This window comes from Chaetodon trifascialis, chromosome 24 (genome assembly GCF_039877785.1).
Source record: "Chaetodon trifascialis isolate fChaTrf1 chromosome 24, fChaTrf1.hap1, whole genome shotgun sequence".
Classification (NCBI taxonomy): domain Eukaryota; kingdom Metazoa; phylum Chordata; class Actinopteri; order Chaetodontiformes; family Chaetodontidae; genus Chaetodon; species Chaetodon trifascialis.
Window position 1 is genome coordinate 12,096,197 of NC_092079.1, and position 12,695 is coordinate 12,108,891.

Sequence of the window (12,695 nt, forward strand, 5' to 3'; positions counted from 1 at the left end):
GAGAGAGAGAGAGAGAGAGAGTGGACATCTCTGCCTTATTACAGTGTGTCTATATCAGTAATAGGGGTCTCGCTGCCAGACTGTGGCTCTCAAAGAAAACCACTTAGAGACGTCCAGGGAATGCCTGGGACTTAGAGAGGCTGCCTCAGCATGGCCCTAATGCATCTCTGCACACACACACACACACACACACCAGCCATGATCAGCACACACGGACGCCAGTGCAGCAGGAAGCACAGCAGCGCTCACACGGACATGCACAGACAAATGTGGACATAAATGCATTGACTGTCTCAAATGAAAGCTCACTTAGTGTCATTTCAGGAGCTCTCACCTTTGCAGCCTCAGTGCTTTTTAGACAATACCAAGTGAAGTGGTAATAAGCACAAAACGCACACAGAGGACTGAGGGTTGAGCAAATGCTGTGCACCAAATTAAGCAAGAGTAAGGGTACGTTTTTACTGCATGAGGATAAATTCACCCCATCCATCCTTTTATCTATTCCATTCTGTTCTGGGATGCTCCAGTAGGCAGCGGTGAGAGACAAGACTGACACCAGAAACATCACTGGAAAGTAATATTGTTGATAAAGAAGTGTAATGCTAACAAAGCTAACTAATTAGAAGTTCTCACAGCAGAAATAAGCCCTGAAGGTTGTCAAAAATGAAGTGGCGATGGCAGCTGTGGTCGGCTGTGAGTCACAGCAGTTATCATAGATGGCATGTCTCAAGCTGCCGCTGCGGCCTTGAGTCAGGCATTCAGTCCATCGTGTTCTCAACCATCCTCACATCAGCAATAAACATCCAGCAGAGTTGCTCACTGACCACCTTTCCAGCAGGCATGTAATTAGACACCTGGTATGTGAAACGTGAAAATTTGTAATTGACCAAGCATGTCATCAGCTTCCTCCAATCACTGTCTGCACGCCGTATGGAGAGGCTTAAAATCAAAAACATTACGGCTAATGCACGTGTTAAGTATAAATCTGTGTGTTGCAGCTCATGTTAAAACGAAAACATGCCTGAAACGTGTGTGTGCACTGTGCCTTGTCCCTGCTCCACATGCTATAAATTCAACATGTGCAGTAGCTGCCGGTCATGTTCTGTCAGTCGACACAGGGACGCCAACCCAATCGTCAGCGAGCTGGACTGAAAAACACATCAAAAATATCTGTTTACAGTACGTGAGCGGCCAAGCCAATATGCTAATTTTAGAGTGGCAGAATGCCTCAGGTGCTACGTATGAGATATGAGAACAGGCATGGCCTTATTTCCCACGATAGCATCATGATAAAAAATAAGTAGTGGGGCCATATTTTATACCTTCTTAAATACACATATGAAGGCTATACACTCATCCCACGGTGGTGTCCCCCCTCCCCCAGTAAGTGAAGATCTCACCCTGCCTTGAAGCTAACAGGTGGTGAGCATGTCATGCCAAACAGACTGTTTTAGGTGGAGTATTACTCAAGATCCCGAAAGAAATATCTACAACGATGCAACCATGCAGCAGGATGAGGCTCTTCAGAGAGCCGCAGAGATATTTGTTGAATGCTAACTTTAGAAGACCTTGAAATTAATACTGAATACACAGCGGTGAAACTTCACCGCTCCCCTGTCGCGCCGCAGTGATTAAAAGCTTATTTGCCACAATGTGTGTGTGTGTGTGTGTGTGTGTGTGCACGTTAAGGAGAAAAGTGCACACTTAGGCTCCTTTAATGGAAAAAAATGCAAAGCAGGCATACAGTATGTGCACATATTTGCAACAAAAGTATATGACTTTAAGGAGAAAATTGCATACACACAGTCACTATAAGCAACCCACACACACACACGCACGCACACACACACACACACACACACACACACACACACAGATGCACACACACACATCCAGAGTGCCCCGTTGAGACTGAGTGGAGGAGTGGACTGTTAAAAGATTCAGAGCATGGAGTGCCTGGCAGATCATTACAGACCTAGTGTGGGAATTTAGAGAGACACAGCATGTGTGTCTGTGTGCATCTGTGTGTGTGTGTGTGTCTGTGTGCATCTGTGTGTGTGTGTGTGTGTGTGTGTGTGTGTGTGTGTGTGTGTGTGTTTGCGTGGTGCAGTGTGGAAGATCATTATAAGGTCACGGCAGGGGTGTGAGAGAGACGGAGAGGGCTGGGGGAGAGTTCAATCATAGGTTACTCAATGAAGATGGCCCCTGCAAAGTGTGTGTGTGTGCATGCGCGTGTGTGTGTTTTTCTGTATTTGTGTGCACGTGTTAGAGGAAGAGATGGAAAAAGAAAGTGTTCAATACTCGGTTTCCCGTTGGGAGACACCCCTGCAGTGTGTGTTTGTCTTTGTTTGTAAGACAGAACAAGTGGGAGGGGACACAGGGGAGAGGAAGTGAAAGGAAGTGACGGGGATATGTGAGCGCGTGTGTGTGTGTGTGTGCGCGCACGCCTCGACACTTCATCAACACCTTCATATATAAAATCTCTCAGCATGCCTCTCGTGAAAGCTCTGATCATTTTCAGGCGCTTCGGTCTTTGTCCAGGCTCGCCAACTGGCAGGTTCGTCTCTCTCCCCGTCCCTGGAGAGGACTTCGGTCCCAGCTATTCTTAAAATACTCAGCGCTTGATGTACAGCGTGTTCTCCCGCAATCAATTAAAGCAGCAGCAATAACAAAAACTTTAAATCTTTGAAATCCTCCCTCGCACCTTCCAGTGTTGTCGTACAACCGGAGAAAGTTTTTCGTATTTGACCGTAAATCTCGCGCTCGCTCCCGACCGAAGCGAGAAGACGCTGCTGGAAGATTCAGCATGCGCATGTTCGCTGTGTGAGACCCAGCATGCATCAGCCAAACAACACTTGCATGCTGTTGTGACCCTTTAGGTCAAAACACACAGTGCACTCTCTGACACGTTTAAACAGCGAATCATCAGTGCTCTTCAATACAGTCACTGCAGAGGTGAAGTGAGCTCGTTGCTGCTGGATCCACTTCTTTCTCTCACATCCTGTTCCTGCATCGCATTCTGCTCTTGAAGCCAGTGTCAGAGGAGAAATTGGTATCTCTGCCTCTTAAATGATGGATTTCTCCCCGCGTGATTGTGGAATATCAGTTCAAAATGATTAATGGAGACAGGAGCCTTTGCTCTTTGATTCTGAGAGGCTGACAGCGAAGCCTGACATTTACCATCGATGTTTTAGATTGCTAAAAGTGCTATCAAACTCCATTGCTCGTCTTGCGGTAAATATCTTGATGGGATGTGACGTTTTCCGCGTTTGGCCGCAGAAATAAGAAAAATTGCCCAGAAAACCATGAATAGGGCCCTGCAACCTCAAGATGCATCATCATGAGTTTTTTTTTCTTCTGTGTTTCCAATGGTACAGCAGTGATGCAGCAAGTTCACAATAAACAACTTCAGATAGTTCATCAAAGAGGATCGCGGTCGAACTGGATTCATTAGAGGGAAATTGACTTGACAAGCGTGACCAAGAGTAGCAGGCTATTGATCAGCTGCTGTCATCAGTATAGGTGATTTGTGCTGGCAGCGACAACAAAGAGAGGGAAGAGTGGAGGGCGGCAAAGCAGAGGAGGAGCTGCAGGAGAAGACTGTGCAGAGCATGAGAACAGCCTGATCGAGTAATGAGGAGAGTGAAGTTTCAGTTTCCTGAAAGGAGGTCAGCTAAGTTAATTTACCCTGACTGTACATAAGTCAGTTTCCAGGAGCTTCAGCATCTCTTTTCTGCTGCTTTATACTTCTACCTCACTGCATTTTAGAGGCAAATATTGAGCTTTTTACTCCGTTCGGCTAACGGCCGTTTCATGTTTTCACACTACAGAAATCTTCATTTTACCAAGTCATTTTTGATTATTATTGAGTCCTAAAAAATCAGATTTTCTCTCTTTGTGGTGTGATGATTTCAGCCTATTTTGTCAGCAAGTTTCAGGAATCTTTGAAAATATAATGTTTTTTCTCGACACTAAAGCAACAACATCGGGCTGTTTATTCCAATCAGGGCCAAAGCTGTGGACTGCTTTCTTATCCAATGCAAGCTGTGTGCAGACGTTAAAGTGGCTCAGGGTTTACCCGAGCATCCTTTCCTCAGTGGTGGGATCTTAGACAGACTCTGAAAATCTGCATGGGCAAAGTGTGGCATGATCCCACTCCCTTCACAGCGTCTGTCAAGTGTTTGTAGCAGGCAGCTCCCAAGTTATCGTTGGTGTTACTGTGTGAAGCAGGGTGTCACTGCGAGAGAGCAGCAGAGCTCAGTCAAACATCCCTGGACACCGAGAGTGTGACCGCTTACTTCCAGACTGCTTGAATCGCCTGCACAGGAATTCAGGGGCCATGTTTCCATCAGATTGGTTGTTGTTGAAATTAACTTTGATGTCTGATGAGCTGCCTGAGCCATCAGTGACCTGGCTTGGATGATTGGATGGATTTTAGTTTGTAATCAGCGTCTGCAGTTTGAGCAGTCCGATTCTCCACATGGCTGCTGTCAGCAGATCCTTTATCCACTGCGCTGAGCTTGTTTTAATGTGACCAGAGTCGTATTTTCATCTTAAGCTGCGGTCTGACCCAGACTGAGCTGTGGTACTGTATGAAAAACAGTGGAGTGGCTCTTTAGCTCTATCTCAGCCAGGCTGTAACTGTGCATTGAAAGTCCAAAATCCTGGGATCTGCAGCCTCGTCCAATGTCCTCACGATATGTCAATGCCACACACTGGAACAAGCAAAGATGCACCTGCAGGAAGAAGTCAGCTAATTCTAGCAGCTAATGCGGCTGCAGCTCTCCAAGGTCAAATCCAGGTGTGACATTCATAAGACACAGCATGTTTACTGTTCAGCTTTCTTTCATTGTCATAGGCCAAGTGTGAGGGAGACAAAGATGGGGGAGGAGAGATAAAGCGAGACATATTGGGTGGCTTTCATGAAGGGTGTGACAGAGCTGGATGCAGACAGGCGGTGGAGATATCTCACGTTGAAGTAACTCGCAGCACTGTTTGTCTTCTCCCCTCGTGGCAGGAGTGCTGGTATTTTTAGGTCCTGTTACAGTATTTCTCAGCTGAGCACCAGAGGAAGAGAATGAAAGGGAGACAGATGGAGAGAAAATCATAGGGAAAGATAGAGTGACGCGGCGAGAGACTGCGAGGTGATGACGCTGAGAGGGTGTGAGTGGAAATGGAAGAAACGCGACTTTATGAGGAGGGCGATGCGAGCGAAGTAGATGCAGAACAGTGGGGAAAATTTCTCTCACTTTTCCTAAAGTGCAAAGACGAGTGCGCTTTCAAGACCAGCCGAGGAAAGAAAGTAACTCATTAAAAGCGCTCGTTTGTGCCTAGAAAGGGAGAACAAATGACAACTTTCCACTTACGCCTAAAGCAGGAAACGAGCTCAGCTGGTGTAATGACAAGCTTCAAGTTGAAAAAGTTCAATCATCCGAGCGCCGAGTGGAGGGAAACAGGTGTAACATTAAAACGGACAGCTCTGCTCATGAGACTTTTGTTTTCAGTCTAATTGGAGGATCATGTTTCGGCGGCTCGTGATGGAAGGTGTAATTTAGTCGCAGCGAGTAAATTTGCTCCTGACTTTTCATCTAATTTAATCCCAGTGTGAAATTTCACGATGAGCAAAGGCAAAGGGCAGTTTAATCCACCGAAGCGTTGAAGTGAAGTCAAGTTCGCAGTTAGTTTTAGACGCGCTAGTCTCACATCCCACCAAAACTCTCTCTCCAGCTTTGACACTTGAACTTGAGTGGAACTCGTAATAGTTTGACATTTTCTCTCTCTTGCTGATAAGACACCGCTCTCGTGTCTCTCGGAGCTCAGCTGGAGTTCAGTGGCTTCGCGGCACTGACTCGGATTTGCTCCGACAGACTTGAGACTTAACGCTCGCTCTGATAGACTTGACTTTAGACTTGACTGGACCTACTCTTACAGAGGTGAGACTTGATTTAAGACGTGCTTCCAGCAGACTTTAGGCTTGGCTTGAGCTTGTTTTGATTGACTTGAAGTGACTAAAAAGAGCTCTGGGTGTCTTTCCTCATAACTCTCCTGCACTGAAATAGTTCGTCTTGCACGCTTGAAGAAGGAAATCTCATTGGCTCTGAAAGTTTCCCATGCTTCACAGTCAGCGTTGGCTCTCCACGCAGTGTTTCCTGCAAAGACAAATCTCTGCGACCTGGTTCTCCCCACCTCGCAGCCATTCAGCGAGTCTCTTAACACAGCATTCTGCCCCGCGGGCCAGTCGGGCTCGTAGCCATTTGCCAAAAGAGAGAAAGCGCATGTTGGCATTTCAGAGAACAGGAGGTTGGAAGCAAGATTGATTCGCGCTTCTACCTAAGCACAATGCTGCTCATAGAGTTAAATGGCACTGCACCGGTGTAATTTCCTGCCGCTGCAAGAGCTTGCCTATCAGTCACCCACTGCCTGCTCAAACAGGCTCCTTCAGAGCAACATTATGTGATTAGGATAGCAACAAAATGTCAGCCGGGCCCCTTGACTCGACCACTGACGCAGCTGTTTGGTAGAAGAAGTCAGATGAAATATGCAAAGATGAATGCAGGAGGAGAAATGGTGATAACAGTAAATACAGAGGATGAGAGAAGGATTCTTGTCCTGTTAAAGTCAGCGCCGTAGGTGAAGCATATCACACCGTCCAGGGCGAGCTCTGTTCCCGCTGGGGCCACTTACGCCAAACCAAAGCGTTCACTTGCAGTGTGTTTTGACAGCGAGAGGAGCATCGTCCAAAGCTTCGTCTAAATTAGTAGAATAAGGCAGGAAAAAAGAAGGCCTACTGCTGGGATATGCATCAAGAGTTTAATGTTCATTTGGGCTTCTGAGTTTATTTTGTGGACATGCAGCGATTTGAAATAGTAAGAAAATAATTCTCCGCGTTGCTTTTCTCCTTGAATGTACATGATGCAGCAATAACAGCTAGACAGCCCAACGCAAAGTAGAATATGTGGAGAGGGCTCTTACCTGTGAGCTCAGTCACCTGTCTGAGAACAAGAAAACGTTTTGCTCTTTGTATCCAGTGTCATCATTTATTCAAATTTCTTTCTGTATGTATGTAACTATTTTAGCTTTTTGCCCATTGCTTTTATCTACCTATTGCAGCAAATATGGACTGTTTACTCACGACTTTGATCAGCTGCAACATGTGCTGTTCAGGTGCAACAGCTGAATTTAAATGTGACAGAAAGCACGCTCTGAAAGGCTCGGATCATCCTGACCTCCGTGCCCTTACTTTCCGCCTTGCAACGTAGGGCACGCAATTTGTAAATTGGCACTGGGTATTGGCATCGGGCATAAATCTTGAGACGCCCGCTGTGGTCGTAATTCCAAGGAGACTGGTCTGTCTGAGGAGCAGGGGGGCAGGCTGGAGAGAATGGGGTCAAAAAATAATGAAATAAGAGAAATGAGTGAACTCAGCTGAGACATGAGCCTCAGAAATAACAGATCAGAGCTGTTAGCGATGCGCGCTGTCAGATTTAATGAGTAGGAGTGCATTGATCAATTTGAATGTTTGAGACGGTTGATGCTTCCAGCACTGCTGACCACTGAGCCGCTCTCGCTTTCTGTGTTTTAATGACTTATGTTTCCTTTATCCTGCTTGATTGCTCATTTTGTCGCGTACGACAGCGTGTGGATTGGTGTCTGTTTCGCTGTGCAGTGGCAGCGAATCAAGCACACGGTGTCGTTTTCAGGAGTGCTCTGCTCACCTCAGAAAGAGTAATCAATCACACACACGGCAACATGTTTCTTGGGATGTTTCACGACTACATGTTGGTGCCTTTTAATATTACATAATATTATAATCAGCGTAATCAAATTGCACAAAGATCAGGCCTGTGCAATAATATCACGGCCTATTGGGCATGGTGTTATTAAACTCACGGAGGTGATGCAACCACGAGCCCTCACAGCTCCAGCAAAGACGCTCCTCTTTTGTATTCAGGAAACTGATGCACTGTATGGAAAGATACTTGTGAATAAGATCCAGCACAGTATATACTGACAAATAGGATTAAGCAGCAAGGAGATCTCCGTCTCAGTCAGTGGTTACAAGAGCTGGACCAGTAGTCAAAGACACAGGCTTTTCCACGCTTTGCAGGAGTGTGAGCACAGTCAGACCAGGTTGCTTATTATGTAATATTTTATAATACACGCTGATTGTAAAACGTCTATAGGAGCAGAGTCATGTAATATTCAGCGGCCTTTATCACATCATCTTTATCACGCTCTGTATTCACATGGGAATACAGTATGTAGATAGTATGGATCAATCATCATTCATCTGTCTGCCTGCTGTTATCTCACGCACACATGGGATTTGGATGAAACATGGAGTCATGCTGCCTCTCACCGCTGACTTCCATCATGACGAATTATTAATGCTTTGGATTTTAGTGCTAGCAGTAATCTTAAAGCCCCCAAACACTGTACATATTAAATTACGCTGCCAGAAACTGACACTGCTTGTATCAGCAAGAGTTGAGCGGCTCTGCGAGGCTGCAGCCTGTTCCAGCGTCGCTGCGCTTTGGGCTAAATGTCAAATGCTAATGTTAGCTTGCTAACCTGAAAAGTCAGAGGATCTCCAAAGTAATTAGGATTCATCCTCTTGGGACCAATAACTGCAGTATTAATACCTGCAGTGAAATCTGGCCTGTGCAGTAATACCATGGCCTACGGGGCACCATAGCAGTGTTAATTTCTGTTAATGAAATTTATGATAGCTCCATGTTGCTAAATGCTAACTGTGGCGAGCAACACGCAATATTGTGCATGAAATCTATTTATTTGCTTGCACACAATCACTACAATCTATTGTAGTCAGAAGTGCTTTCACCCTCCGCTACAGTCCTGGAAGACGATCAGAGCAGCAATCATCAGTTCTACAACTTTTCTGCCCAAAGACAGTTCCTGACGTTGACTTGCATTCTGACCTCGTCAGTTTTAAGTGAAATTGATTTCACGGCCCTGCAAACATATTTACGTTCAAGTCCACCACCTAAATCTAATCAGTTGTTCCTTGGCCAAAGGCCTGAACACTGAATTTCATGGAAGTGGGTTAAAAACATAACTTCTCTGGCTTTTTAACTGCCCCTCAGGTCAAAAGTCTTAAATCCAATAAAGCAAAGTGTAAACAAAGTCAGTAATGGGATGACAGGGCGCCGTGCTGCAGCTACAGATTGGAGGCTTTATTAAGTCAGTTCTTTGCTATAATTTGCGCCCACTTCTAGGAAGGAAGAGAGGGGAGTCTGCTTTTCTTGAGCTCCGCCCCACCTCAAATCCCTTCAATCCCCCTCAAGCCAATTAGGGGCTAGAGAAGTGAAAATCAGCAAGCAAATTGGTCTTTTGGCTAATCTCTCAGGGGAATGGCTACCAAGAGAGGAGGAGGAGGAGGAGGAGGAGGAGGAGGAGGAGGAGGAGGAGGAGGAGGAGGAGGATGGAGGGATGGAAAGGGTTTGGAGATAGATGCAACAAAGGGAAGAGAGGAGGAGCATTTAAAGAAGAGAGGAGAGGGCGAAGTGAACAAGACAAGGACGAAGAGACAAAAGGGGACAGAGCTGCTGTGTGTGTGTAGGAGCGTCTATGGTCGTATTGTCATACACTATAAACATCTGCATCTGTGTGCTGCACCTCCCGAACGCTTTGACAAACGCACGAGCTGCACAAAGATGTAAGCTGTACTCCACTCACCACAGGGGAGAACCAGATTACAACCGCAAATATACACATTTTGTGTGCATGCACGCACACGCGCACACTAACACAATATGTCTAATATCCGTGAGCCTTTCCTGTTCCCGTAGGCCACTTCAGGCCTGATAAGTGTTCACAGCGAGTGTGTTCACCAGATAGCATTCGAATGAGACTTGTTTGTGGGAGCTTATGTTGTTAGAAAGGGTGCTTGTCAGCAGTCGCTTTCTCTGTCATCACTTTAAAGACATGCTTCCTGTACTTCAGCACGCCTGTCCCGCCTCAGACGTGTTTACCTGCAGCTTTCATTCACACCCAACGGTCACCATTCAAGTCAGTTTATTTCTGTTTAACGGTTATTTTCTGTGCTGGCGACACATGTTGACACAGCTCCATTTGCTTTGTCGTACGCTAGCGTGAAATTCAAGAGGTTAGGACAACTTTTACATTGACCATACAAGTGCAAACACTGCACTTGCACAATGCAGAAGTTCATTTGACAACGTTGGCTGATATTTATGCTCAGCGGCTGCAGATCAGTCAGCAGGGAATTCAACAGTCAGCGGCAGCAATTATTAGAGCCCGAATCCTGACAGAGTAAGTGCCACGCTTGTTGTTCTTGACTGGTACCATGCAGCGCAGTCCTCGCCTTCACCGCTCAGTGCCACACACTGCTGAAGTGCGTTTCAGTGTGAGGTTTGACTGCAGTACAGTCGAAAACCTGAACTGTGAGATATTTCCTCTCATTTACCAGACATGATCTTCAGAGTTTACACTCTGGCCTGGCCTTCACACACATTGTACATCCAGGCACAGCAGAGGGCATTTAGACCAGAGTCAACAGCTAACGTTACACGAGCACGTCACAACTGGCCTTGTTTGTTGTGCATTTGTGTCAAAACTCAGGTTTAAAGCGAGACAGATAAGACATTCCTCGTCCTCAGCGCTATAGTTTTGCAGCTCTTCAGACAGATGTTGCTGCGTCACTCACATTAGCATTGGGCTTTCCGGACTGTGTGACTCTCGTAGACTCTTTTGACTCCTGTCTTTTTAATATTTCAGATGCTTTCAATGGTGCCAGCTACTGTAAAGCTCTGTTATCAGGTGTTTCACAGGGAGTTGGAGCTGTTTGGACTTTTCATCTGCTTTCTAGTCTGCATGCTGAGCTAATCTGGTCAAGTTACATATTTAAGGGAAAGATATGAGAGAGGTATTGATCTTCTTGCTGCTGCCCTTCCTGTCACGGTCTCTGTGTTGTTACATGTGAATTAGACTTTGTTATTAACTTTGCCAGATGCATCTCTGAGCACTTCACTTGGCTGATGCAATATTTGTGTGGTTTGGGTGTATTTTCATTCATATTTTATGTGTTTTCGATGCAGCCGTGCGTGAGTTTGTTATGAGACAACATTTACAGATGAAAAACTACGTCTTTCGCATTCCTCTGCTGCTTTTTGGACCATTTTGGAGGAATTCCTGAAAGTCCATTAAAGACTTCTGCTGAGGCACAAGATAAAACTGAAGTTGTTGAAGGTCAGTGGAAAGTTATTGTAGCCACGGGAGATGGACAAAAACCTCAATTATGCCAGAACTCCTCCATTAAGCTTGAGGTTATGCCTGTGCATTTTGCATGTCTAAACAGGTCTGTGCAGAGCTGTGCACAGGGGATTGTGGGTATCACACACATTGTGTTATGTGTACCTTAATGAAAGCTGTGCATCCCAGAAAACACCTCTACAGCATGTGTACAAAAGCACGTAAACAAGTCATTTTTCACCGCATCGCTAGTCCTATCAGTTTTTGGATTTGTTCAATTTTCTGATATAATATCTTTTTTTTTTCTGATACGGTCCTGAAATCTGATGCCAGTACCAGTAATCCCCATTCACAGCAGATCTGAACAATTTTCCAATTACAGGGATGAGAAAATACACTCTTGGATGATGAAAATGAGCGGAGAAATTTGAGCGAGATTGAAGCAGCGTATGGAGTGAGTAGACTGACAGATATGGAGACAGCTGCAGCGAAACAAACCTGGAGGTAGCTTCCAACTTTAGTTTTTCATATCTTGGATGTGAATTGAAAGCTGACATGGTCTTGATGTGCAGAGGAAGCTGCGTGACCCGAGGGCCCGCCGGCACAGACTTCAGCCTGACTGGGGAACGAGGTGATTTTTATTTTTGTGCGTGCAGAAATGTCTGAATAGGCGACATTTGTTCATCGACGGCTACAGAGTTTTGCCTTTCAAACTGTGCAAATGCAACAGTCGTGTTTAGTGTTTGAAGTGCCTCAATGGAAAAAGAGACAGAGTGGAGAAAAGCCCTCCAAGGCTTCCTGTCTAATAAAACACAGCAGGAGCAAAGATTACTTTTCTTTATAGAAGAGGTAATTACAAGAAAGTCTGCTTTTATGAAGACATAAATTGGTATGAGAAAGAGATGGGAGATGGAGGAGGGACGCAGTGGGGAAGTAGGAAATATATTACAGCGGAGAGACGGCCTCTGTAATCTGTCAGTTGGAATTATCATGACACTGACAGACTGGTGTGTGTGTGTGTGTGTGTGTGTGTGTGTGTGTGTGTGTGTGTGTGTGTGTGTGTGTGTGTGTGTACACATCCTAATTTCTCCCCTTTGTCTGTGTATCTTTCTACTGTACCTTTACTATCCTGTATCTCTCTATGCAGTATACTGTGCATGCGCATGTGTGTGTGTGTGTGTGTGTGTGTGTGTGTGTGTGTGTGTGTGTTTCCGCCTCAGAGCTTCCGCCGTCCGTGTGTGTTCTTAATCTGCGTTTGTAGTGAGGTTAATCCTTACCTGGCAAAGGAGCACACTGGGTTAATCTGGAACAGGTGGGAGCTGTGTCTTGTGGCGCACACACACACGCGCGCATACACACACGCACACACACACGCACACAGGTGCGGTAAGCATATGATGGGACAGCACAAACAGGCTTAAATGGCTTCATGCATGGACAGGTGTGTAAAAACGCTTCTCCAA